The sequence below is a fragment of the Grammomys surdaster genome, unplaced genomic scaffold, assembly GCF_004785775.1.
Source record: "Grammomys surdaster isolate TR1022 unplaced genomic scaffold, NIH_TR_1.0 61, whole genome shotgun sequence".
Lineage (NCBI taxonomy): Eukaryota > Metazoa > Chordata > Mammalia > Rodentia > Muridae > Grammomys > Grammomys surdaster.
Genome location: NW_021604563.1, coordinates 7,307,394 through 7,320,274, shown reverse-complemented (window position 1 = coordinate 7,320,274; position 12,881 = coordinate 7,307,394). Strand labels below are relative to the sequence as shown.

At 36.4% G+C, this 12,881-nt stretch overlaps 1 pseudogene across 1 annotated transcript; it reads right to left on the bottom strand.

Annotated features, from left to right (window-relative positions):
- Positions 1-7,141: 7,141 nt before the first annotated feature.
- Positions 7,142-9,178, bottom strand: LOC114623743 (annotated as a pseudogene). Its single transcript, XR_003711827.1, has one exon. The product of XR_003711827.1 is annotated as a vigilin pseudogene (transcript).
- Positions 9,179-12,881: the final 3,703 nt, after the last annotated feature.

Here is a 12,881-nt window from a genome sequence, read left to right as displayed (position 1 = left end):
AATCACATGTCTCCTATAAGATCACCACGGACTAGGACTGGTCTTCAATAATAGCAAAAACAATGGAAAGCCCAGAAACAAGTTGAAATTGAACAATGTTCTACTGAATGATGACATGGTCAAGGAAGAAATTAAAGACTTTTTAGAACTTAAGGAAAATGAAGGCTCGTCATACCAAAACTTATAGGAAACAAGGAAAGCAGTGCTAAAAGGAAAACTCATAATGCTAACAAAAACAAACTGGAGAGAGCATACATTAACAACTTGACAGCACACCTGAAAGCTCCAGAACAAAAAGAAACAAATACAGACAAGAGGACTAGACAGCAGGAAATAATGAAACTCAGGGCTGAAATCAACCAAGTAGAAACAAAAAGAACTATACAAAGTATCAACAAAATCAGGAAGATGTATTTTGAGAAAATCAACAAGATAGATAAACCCTTAGCCAGACTAACCAGAGGGCATAGAGACAGTATCCAAATTAATAAAATCAGAACTGAAAGGGAGACATGAGAACAGAAACTGAGGAAATTCAAAAAATCATCAGTTCCTACTACAAAATCTTATACTCAACAAAACAGGAAAATCTGGATTAAATGGACAATTTTCTAGACAGATACCAGGTAACAAAGTTAAATAAGGAACAAATAAACCATCTAAACAGTCCCATAACCCCTAAGGAAATAGCAGGAGTCATTAAAAGTCTCCCCAACAAAGAAGTTCAGGACCAGATAGTTTTAGGGGAGAATTCTATCAGACCTTCAAAGAAGACTTAACACCAATTCTCTACAAACTATTTCACAAAATACAAACAGAAGGAACACTACTCAATTCATTCTATAATGTCACAATTACAGCCGGGCAGTGGTGGCACATGCCTTTAATCCCAGCACTTGAGAGGCAGAGGCAGGCAGATTTCTGAGTTCGAGGCCACCCTGGTCTACAGAGTGAGTTCCAGGACAGCCAGGGCTACACAGAGAAACCCTGTTTCAGAAAACCAAAAACCAAAAACCAAAAAAAACAAAAAACAAAAACAAAAACAAAAAGCCACAATTACTCTCATACCTAAACCACACAAAAAAATCTTCAGACCAATCTCCCTTATGAATAGCTGTGAAAAAATACTCAATATAATTATTGCAAACCAAATACAAGAACAAATCAAAACAATAATCCATCATGATCAAGTAGGCTTTATCCCAGAAATTCAGGGATGGTTCAATATTCAGAAATCCATCAAGGTAATCCACTACATAAACAAAATCAAAGAAAAAAAACACATGATCTTCTCATTAGATGTTAAGAAAGCATTTGACAAAATTCAACATTCCTTTATGGTAAAAGTCTTGGAAAGAACAGGAATTCAAGGCCCATACCTAAACATAGTGAAAATCAACATAAAGCAAGCCTGTAGCCAACATGAAACTAAATGGAGAGAAACATGAAGCAATCCTACTAAAATCAGGGACTAGACAAGGCTGCTTACTCTCTCCTTACCTATTCAATATAGCACTGGAAGTCCTAGGCAGAGCAATTAGACAACAAAAGGAAGTCAAAGAATACAAATAGGAAAGGAAGAAGGCAAAATATCACTATTTACAGATGATAAGATGGTATACTTAAGTGACCCTAAAACTTCCACCAGAGAACTTTTAAATCTAATAACATCACCAACGTGGCTGGATATAAAATCAACTCAAACAAATCAGTAGCCTTCCGTTACTCAAAGGATAAACAGTCTGAGAAAGAAATTAGTGAAATGACACCATTCACAATAGTCATAAATAATATAAAATTCCTTGGTGTGAATCTAACCAAGCAAGTGAAACATCTGTATGTCAAGACCTTCAAGTATCTGAAGAAAGAAATTACAGATCTCAGGAGATGGAAAGGTCTCCCATGCTCATGGATTGGCAGGATTAAAATAGCAAAAATGACCATCTTATCAAAACTAATTTACAGATTTAAGGCCATTCCCATCAAAATTCCAACTCAATTCTTCATAGAGGCAGTCCCCATAAAAACTCCAATTCAATTCTTCACAGAGATAGAAAGAGCAATTTGCAAATTTATTTGGAATAACAAAATACTCAGGATAGGGAGAACTATTCTCAACAACAAAAGAACTTCTGAGGGAGTCAACATCTCTGACCTCAAGCTGTACTACAGAGCAATAGTGATAAAAACTGCATGGTATTGGTACAAAGACAGGCTGTAAGATCAATGAAATGGAATTGAAGGCCCAGAAATGAACTCATACAACTATGGAAACTTCATCTTTGACAAAGGATCTAAAACTGTCCAGTGGAAAAAAGACAGCATGTTCAACAAATGGTGCTGGTTCAACTGGAAGTCAGCATGAAGAATAATGCAAATTGATCCATTCTTATCTCCTTGTACAAAGCTTAAGTCCAAATGGATAAAGGACCTTGACATAAAACCAGATACACTGAAACTAACAGAAAAGAAGGTGAGGAAGACCCTCGAATACCTAGGCACAGGGGACAAGTTCATGAACAGAACACCAATGACTTATGCTCTAAGATCAAGAATTGACAAATGGGACTTCATAAATTTTTAAAGCTTCTGTAAGGCAAAGACACTGTGAATAGGACAAAACAGCAACCAACAGATCGGGAAAATCTTAGAACCAATAGAGGGCTGATATCCAATATATACAAAGAACTCAAGAAATTATACTCCAGACAACCAAATAACCCTATTAAAAATGAGGTTCAGAGCTAAACAAAGAATTCTCAACTGAGGAAATGAAATGGCCGAGAAGTACCTAAAGAAATGTTCAGTCATCAGGGAAATGAAAATCAAAACAACCCTGAGATTTCATCTCATACCAGTCAGAATGGCTAAGATTAAAAACTCAGGTGATAGTAGATACTGGCAAGGGTGTGGAGAAAGAGGAACACTCCTCCATTGTTGGAGGGACTGCAAGATGGTGCAACCACATTGCAAATCAGTCTGGCGGTTCCTCAGAAAATTGGACATAGCATTACCTGAGGATCCAGCTATATCACTCCTGGGCATATACCCAGAAGATGCTCTAACAGATAGCAAGGACATATCATCCTCTATGCTCATAGCACCCTTATTTATAAGTGCCAGAAGCTGGAAAGAACCCAGATGTCCTTCAACTGAGGAATGGATACAAAAAAATGTGGTACATTTACACAATGGAGTATCACTCAGCTATTAAAAACAATGAATTCGAGAAATTCTTAGGTAAATGGATGGAACTAGAAAATATCATCCTGAGTAAGGTAACCCAGTCACAAAAGAACACAGATGGTATGTACTCACTGATTAGTGGATATTATTTCAAAAGTTCAAAATACCCAAGATACAACTTCCAGACCGCATGAAGATCATGAAGAAGAAAGACCAAAGTGTGGGTGCATTGTTTCTTCATAAAAGGTGTAACAAAATATTCATGCAAGCAAATATGGAGACAAAGTGTGGGACAGAAACTGCAGGAGGGGCTGTCCAGAAGCTGTTCCACCTGGGTATCCATCCAATGTGCAGTCACCAAAGTTAGATTCTGATATGGATGCTAGGAAGTGCATGCTGACAGGAGTCTAATCAAGCTGTCTCCTTAGAGGTCTGCCAGATCATGAAATATATAGAGGTAGACGCTCACAGCTAACCATTGAACTGATCATGGGGTTCCCAATGGAGAAGTGAGAGAGAAGACTTCAGGAGCTGAAAGGGTTTGTGGCCCCACGTGGAGAGCAACAATACCAACCAACCAGAGCTTCCAAGGTCTAAACCACCAGCCTGGGAGCACATAGGGAGGGACCCATGGCTCCAGCTCTATATGTAGGGGAGGATGGCCTTGTAGAGCATAGGTAGGAGAGGAGGTCCCTCATCCGTGAAGGCTGGATGCACCAGTGTGGGGGAATACTAGGCTGGGGAGGTGAGATTTGTTGGGGGGCACATCCTCTTAGAAGCAGGAGGAGGGGGCTGGATAGGGAGTTTCTGGGTGGGGGGGTAATGGGAAAAGGAGATAACTTCTGAAATGTAAATAAAATATCCATCAAAGAAGAAAAAAATGAGCCTGAGACAACCACCGTTCCAGTGCTAGGGTGCTTCTACAGGGAGCTAACCTGAGACAACCATCATTGCAGTGCCAAGCAGGCAAGGATGGGCTCTCAGGATTGGGAAAAAGCAGGAGACGAGAAGAACCTAGCCTCGGAACATGGATCCTGGACAGGGGTGAGCCTAAGATAGAAGAATTTGCAAGGGGCCATTTGGCTTGAGTGAGTCAGAGATGACCAACTATCTGGTTCCATGAGGCCCAGACAGCGAGCTATATTGAGATGATTTTGTGTCTGGTACAATGTGGGCCTCGTGGAACAGACTTTGACTGAGATGACCCCTGCCTGGGACCATAATGTACTCCTGAGATGACTCCAGTCATGCAGAGACCCTGGGCACCATTAAGTAGAAGTAGTAAGTGGTGGAGAAATGTCACACAGAGAGAATCAATAAGATGCACATTCAATGAAAAGAGGCAGAGCTGAAGACTAGAAGGTAGTGATGACACCTGGGACCATGCTGGCACCTGGGATCTGACTCCAGATATGGAGAGACCATGGGCACCACTAAGAGGAAGTAGTAAGTGGTGGAGAAAGGACACACAGAGAGAATCAATAGGATGCACATTCAATGAAAAGAGGCAGAGCTGAAGACTAGAGGGTAGTAAGGAACAGCCTGATGTGAGTAGCTGGTGATGATACCTGGGGCAATGCTGGCACCTGGGATCTTGGACCTGGCCTGTGCTAGAGCGTAGTAAGGAACAGCCTGTTATGAGTAGCTGGTGATGATACCTGGGCAATGCTGGCACCTGGGATCTGGGACCTGGCCAAGTTTCAGTCTATAGCCCTGCAGCAGCAGGGGTCTGTTACCTTAAAAAAAAAACAGGCAGAAATCCATGGTCAGAGTTGCTGCCCCAGGATATGTTGATGTCTGAATGTTGTGCAGAATTGTCCCACACCTCACCTGGGCATCGTGGGATTGCTGGCACTTGAGGCATACGATCAGGAGAGCTGATCCATTCCTAGCCAGCTGTAGTAGTCAGAGGATGTAGAGCTTCACACTGCAGGAGTTAGGGATGAGCTGAACATGTACCCCTAGAAAGTAAGTGTGAGATAGCTGGCCCTACTTCTCATTTTCCATGCTGTGGCATAGGACAGGGTATGAACCCTTCCTCTCCTCTTACCTATCACCGCCTGGGGCATGTAAAACCTCTTCATCTGGGTTCAAGAGAGCATCAGAGCTGGTCCTACACATCACCTGCTGCAGTACTTGGAAGAGCAGGTCCTGTACCTCACCCGAGCAGCACAGAAGAACTGATCTGGATGTGGGGGTTGCAGGTAAACCTGGTCCGAAGGGTCCCAAGTCTGGAAAAGCTGGCTTTTGTAATCTGTATAGTGGCATCAAGTAGGAAGAACTTTTATCCTCATTTACCCTCACCACCAGCCATAGTTGGGAGAGCTGGTCCTAACAGGGTAATGAGAGCAGAAGAGCTGTCCCTGCTTCTCACCCACTGTTGATCAGGCTCTGTATCTCACCTGGGCTGCATAGTAGAGTTCGCGTTAGTTGGGGTGGTTGCAGGTAAGGAGACTCAGAGGGCATGAGCATGGGAAATCTGGCCATATATCTTTTATGCTGGGTGGTGGTACAGATGGAGAGATTCCCTCTTACCATCCTTCATCCCTCACCATCTATGATAGGTGGGCAAGCTGGCACTGATTGGTTAGTGAGAGTTGGAGAACTGCCCATGTCCCTCACCAACTGTAACACTCAGGAGAGCAGGGCCTCCTTTTATTTTGTGTGGTGCTAAGCATTCACTTATAGCGATTTGGAAAGGTAATATATAGGTGTATAGAAGAATAAATTACCTTAAAGTCTATCAACATCTTTGCTAGGCAACAATCTCATCTTTTACTCATGAATGATCATCTTGGGTTAAACACTTGTAGGGGAATAGATAAAAGATAAAACCTCAGCGTGACAGAGAGTGTATAGCTTTGATTCAATAACAAGATAAGACACAGCTAAGTCAGGTTTAGGACTTCCAAGTAGGGTTATTCTAAAGTTTGGTATGCATGTATTCATTATACTGACTTGTCAGTGGATTAAAGCTCCTGAGACAATAAGACTTGGGCAATTAGCACAATGGAATGGGGAAAATACTGGAGAATGTGGATTTGAATCTCAGACCTCAGCTATGTTCTAGCAGTAACTTTTTCGGTAGTGATTTAAACTAAAAAAAATAAAAATAAAAAAATAATAAAACAACCAAAAAATTGACACAAATTAATATAAAACTTACAAGGCCCAAGAGTTCACTGTAAGAAAGATGAAAAAAGTCTATTCTTGCCTTCAAATTTTATTATCAAGGAAGACTTCTAAAGAGTGTGCTTGAAGTATTAAAATAAATTCACATTTTTTTTTTTAGTTCATCAATATAGCAACATTAGGTGAAAAAACTCGGTTAATTCAATATTATGATCTTTAGATTTGTGGTCCTCTGGAATACCACTAGTATGCTGTTTCTGATGTGCAAGTAGTACCAGAGCACATCAACACATAGTGTACTGACCACAATTTGTTTTTCTTTCTATATTATAAGTCATTACATGCGTGAAGAAGACAAGTTTCCCATTATGAAAGTGAGTGAAGAAGTAATGGAAGAAGCAAAAAGAGAAATTTTTACATTTGTGTAGCAATGGAGTTACCATTTAGTAAAGATATAGAGGTAGCTTCCTTGTGACTGTTGCTAAACTTCATAGAAAACACAATAAATGACATACTACTTGCCATGTAAATTAGGAAGCCTGTGTAATATATGGACTTTCTTAAGGGTGTATGTGTAAAAGTGTCAGGATGCAGTTCTGGGTGGAAATTGTAGCCAACTTGATACATATTGCAAGCATTCAAGATCAAGTCCTTCATTTTCACTATGAAATTATGTACTATATAAGCAGTGATGTACTAATTGGGAAGATGTCAGAAATGTGCCAAGCATTAAATATCTACTTCAGTTTAAGAATAAAATTTGACCGAATTCTCAGGTTATCAGGTTTGGACAATTTCCGTTTATTTGTTTCAACCTTGCTTGTTACGGTCTCCAAGGGTGAAGCTTAGGAGATGTTTGATGTTTCAATTTGGGGAAATCTTCAGAATTGTCCATACGTGGAGGATGTGTGCTGGATTTTGCATTACGAAGAGCATTTCTTTTACTAAAACTCTTAGATGTTCTTGCAGCTGTGTTACAAAGACCACCACGCTTATGATGGTCCAATGGAGGATCAGATTTTCCAACAGATAGGAAATGTTTCTCAAGATTTAAGATATAGTCAATTGCTTCTTGCACATTATAAGATGATCCACTTACAATGATGCTAGAATTATTACAAGATCCTTTTGAAGGTACACGGATGTCTACTTGGAATTGTTCCATGATTTTCTGGATGGATTTTCCACCAAATCCAATAATATTGGCACAAACATGGTGGTTCAGTGGGATTTCCTTGGAAACTGTTTTTTCAATCTTAGGCAGCATGTTCATTATTGCATCACGGGCACCGAGGATGTTACTTTTAGAGCCAGAAATGGTAATTTGGTCTTGGATCGAGTTGCTTCCTTTCTTTGAAAAATGGACAGTGACATCATATTCTGTGCAAATTTGGGAAATAAGTATACCTTTATTACCAAAGATCTTGGAATGATATTTGGGATCTAATCTGAATGTTTGCCTGAAATTTCTTAGTGTCTGATCGTCTAGTTCCATTTGTAAGGCTTTTACTTGATTTTGCAATTTCGTCTTGGCTTGTTCCACATTTGCTTCAAGGCCCATAATTGATATGATGTGAAAATTTCCTCCAGGTTGTGATACTTGAATATGAACTTCAAAGTCTTTTATTAGCTTGCGTAATCCACTTCCTTTGTGCCCAATGATGTAAGGATGTAAATGAAAAGGTACTTGAACTTCAGCGGTGACAGGAACAAGATTCTCCAGAGCTTGTGCGGCCTCCTTGCAATTTTCTATTTTGCCTGAAATAGACATGGTGTCACTTTTCTTAGGAGAAGTAGAAGCAATTTTTTTTATATTCTTTCCACCGTTTTCTTTTCCCATTTCCTGAAGCTCTGGACGTGTCTTCCTAGTAGTCTTGTCTGTGTCTGGAAATTTGATTTGAACTTTACAGTCTCTTGAAATCTGTTGAATTCGAGAGCATATAGGTCCCATGATAAAAGGATGGAATTTGGGGGGAACAACACACTGTGCTGTGACTTGAGAACCCAAGGGATCAAATATCCCCTGAATATGTTTCTTTGCTGCTTCCACACAAGGTTTTGCTCCTTTTATTGTAACTTTTGTACTCTGTTTTCCAGCATAAGAAAATGTAATAAATACACCACCATATTCTTTAATTATTTCTCGTAAAAGTTGTCCCCTTTGCATAACAAAGTAATTGTGGTACTTAGGACTTATCAATATGCTGTCCTCCACCACATCCTCCAAATCTTTCAGTAAAACCTCTAAGTCTTTTTGCACATTTTTAACAGCCTCTTCTGTTCCTATGATAGTTACTGATTCTTGATCCTTGGTCTTAAAGGTAGGAAAAATGATTCGTGCCCCTGTCTTCTCACAGATTTTCTGAAGATTGCCACCATTTTTACTCATAAGAAATTGGTGATATTTTGACTTGACAGGAATAGCCACAGAGTAACTTTTGGCTTGCTCCTCTTCTGCGAGTTGTAGAAACTTTTTCTTGGTTTTTTCAACAATTTCTGTGGGGCCACTAATAATGACTTTTTGAGGTCCTTGGATGTTACGTGTAAAATGAATCTGAACTTTGCCACATTCTTCTATGATTGAACCAATCAGAGAGTTTTTAGAATCAGTTAGGGATCTATGTAGACTAGGAGGAATAGGAATTTCCACTTCAGAATCTTTGGCTGCATTTTTAGGTATCGAGAGAATCCAGTTATGACATACCTCGCGATTTTCTGGCTTTCTGATACTGATATTATTTTCTGAGTTGCAACTTGATGATGAAAAATTAATCCTTCTTCTTGAATTTAGGTTGGTAACATGGCTTTCCCTTTGAAAAGACCTATTTGGATATAGAACGTATTGTCTTTTGGAAGTCATTTTTGATTTTCAAGTATGTGCAATTCAGAAGTGTTGAAGATCATTCAGCAGCAGCCCCAAGACTAAAAAACCGCTTATAGTTGTTTTTAAGCACATTACTGTATAGGAAGAAAAGATACTTTAAACATGTAATTTGTTTCAAAAGTAACTCATAGGATGAAGATAATAAAGTGATTATTAGATACATTCATTTTTCTGAGAAAACATTAGTTTTATCTTTTTACCTAACCTTATGCAAACATAATGTAAGTTCAAATTGTAAAGATTGTATGGAAATAACTACTGTATTTTACAGAGAAATTGCATGTTTTAAGTTTTCTTATGTTATTCATAACAATATTAATTTGCTTGAACTCTGATCATTGTTCTTTCGTTCTGTACCACCTATTGTTTCCGTGTTATAATTGCAAAATGTAGTTTTCTAAGTCTCTAAAGATACTTAATTTACCCAGTCCTTGCTATCTTCAGTAACATTATTTAAAAATACATATCTTAGAATATTACACAAAGAGAATATAATAAAATATTTTTATATTTATAAAAATATTCCAATGAAATCCATGATAAATAATTAATACATGCTGAGAAAGGTAGAGAAAAGTCATACATTCCAATTGTGTAATTCTATTTTTTTTTACCTAAGTATGTCTTTTATTTATTTTTTTGATGATACAAAAGATTTTAATTTTACTCATTAAAGACAAGTATAAAAAAAGAAGCAAAGATCTGTACAGCATTTACAACTGATCATGGCCCATAACTTGAATCACAGTTATATCACCAACTGGCTTATAGGAATTACATAAAAGTATGATTATATGGTCTGCTCAATGGGTAAACCTCAGTTTCTTTTTGAGTACCCTTTTGAGATCTAAACATATTAAGACATAATACTATATTTTTATTTTAAATCTCAAAAACACTCCATTTCTCTTTATAGCATACTCAAAGACTTTTCTGACTCAATATCCTTCTTATAACTTTAGATATCACTAAAATGACCACTAATCACTCTTCAAATATAAAATGCTATCTCCGAGTTTCAATAATTATATAACAATAATCCATCTAATTATCACCAAGTGAATACCTCAGAGTCCTTTGAAAATTTATATAATTTCAACATTTAATATTCAGATTCTATTGTTGGAACTGTATTAGAATTTTATAAGTGCCAACTACTTTTCCTAAAATTTGCCAAGTACTAAATGTCATATTTTAATTTTATATTTTCTCATGTAGCACATGAAAAGTACAAGAATACCTGTTAGTTTAAGTCTAATATTTCTGTATGCTTTTTAACTCATTAAATATAATTCCTAAATAACTTTTTGTACTTACATTTACTATGTTAATTATAAGTAGCAAAATGAAAATATAGAGTAATATTTACAACTTACTAAGTCCTGCTACTCAAACTCTATCATGTATGGATATCACATATGGATATAGATAGATATAAAGATAGATAATTTTCCTTTTTACCACTGTATATACATCATTTCCTCTCCTTCTTCTTATTCCAGTTCATCTCAAGCCCCTATTCCCTTTCAAATTCATGACCTCTTCTTTAGTTATTATTGTTTATTGTTGTTATGCATATATGTACATATGTACATATTCACATATATACATCTGCACCCATGAACATATCATATATATGAAGAATATATATATATTGAGAAAGAGAGGGAGAGAGAAAGAGAGAGATCTGCGTCCTTTCAGTATTGCTTCTTTTAGCATTTATGTGCATTGAGGTTTCCACTATTGCATATATATGATAATATTCTCTAACATTTCAAAGTATATTCACATCTTAACTATAACACTGTGTCTTAACAGAGCTCATCACTGGATGAGAAGTCTGCATAAACTTTTCATTATATCATTTATTCTTTTCTTTATCATTTCTGCTATTATTTTCAAGTGAAAATTCAACTCTTTATTCTACTCTCAATTTCTCCTGCCAGACATCTTTATGTCAAACATGTGAAACATTTGTCTTCTAGATGCTTATATCAAAAATAGTGTTACCATTAAGAAAATATTCAGAATGCTACATTCATTTTTTCATAGTAACAAAGACTATGTGAAGAAAAAATTAACATGTCAGTAGGAGACATCAATAATCAAATTATTGAGTAAAAGGGTTTATAGATGTAATAGCATGACATTTCTACACATATTTAAAATTACATTGAAATATTAAACAAGGTTAGATATTGCTTATATTTGTTTCATATATTTTTACATATATATTGTAAAACTTTATATATGTTGAAGGAAACATTAAATCAATATTTTTGGAATAAGACAAATATGTGATTTTTTTTAATATACTAGTTTGTAAAAATATTGTTGGATTTTTCTGATATAATTTTAAAGAAGCAAATACAAACATAAAATTATCATATTTTTTGCATTTTCTAATATGTAACTATACACTTACATATAAACACAATATATGTGTGAATGTGTGTGTATATGTGGGCAAGACATTAATAATCAAAATATTCAGTAAAAATGTTCATAATTTTAGAGCAGAATATCATATCTACTTATAGTTAAAAATCACATTTATGTACTAAAGATTATACATTGTTAATATTTCATGATAGTGTTCAAACACAGGTATATATATATAATATATATAACAAGACTTACCTAGTTATAGATGATGCTCCTTACAAATTTTCTCACCTGTATCTTATTTCCTTTATGAACGGTTTTTGAGACTCTGTATGCAAGGAGAGAACCTGAGGTAAAGGTCATATGACTCCGACTTACACAACAACACTTATTCTTATATTTGAAAACTCCCTTTTTCCTTTTATTGAAAGTAGATCATTTTCATACAGTATATTGTTTTTACAGTTTGCATCCTTCTACTACTCCCAATTTCATCCAAGCTCCCCTCCCATAAGAAAATTTTATCATATGAAGTTTTTCTGTTTATTGTGATTGTTGTAGTTTCATATTAAAATGTTATGTGCATTGGTGTTTCTAATATATATAATGTGACTGCAGTCTCCATGTTGGTCATAAGAGGATTTTGGGACCTTGATCTGGAATTATAGATTTTTTTTATCCATCCTATGGATGCTGGAAATTGAACTCAAGTCTTCTACAAGAACTACAAGTGTTTTTAATCCCAAAAGCTTCTCTCTATCCCTTAAAGATTGTACTAGCCAAAAGATTCTCCAGACATCAGCAGAAATGAGCCTTTCTTAATCTCTCATATAAACTTATAATCCTGTTTTTCAACAGTTCTGTGTAGATTTTACATGCTATCTAACTTTATAAAACTATCCAGATTACAAATTACAACCTTCATTTGTTAAGTTACAATTAATAGTATTGCTTAACACATGCATGTCTTTTTAGATATATAAGGTCATATTTGTAAAATATGCCATTGTGTACATGAAATTATTTGAAACCTCTTCTGACATGTAATTGAAGAACACTTCATCTCCCATCAGCTGTTTTTTAATGTGTTTGATCCCAAATACCACTAAAAAAATCTACATTGCAGGATGTCCAGGCTCTTATTGAAGCACTGTTTTCTGTTTTTTTTTTTTTTTTTTTTTTTTTTTTTTTTTTCCAAAAGGGTTTTTTTGTGTGCGTGGGGGGGTCCGGGAAACAACCCAGACCAGAAAGCTGGCCACGAAAAAAGAAAAACAACAGCCACAGCCACCCAATT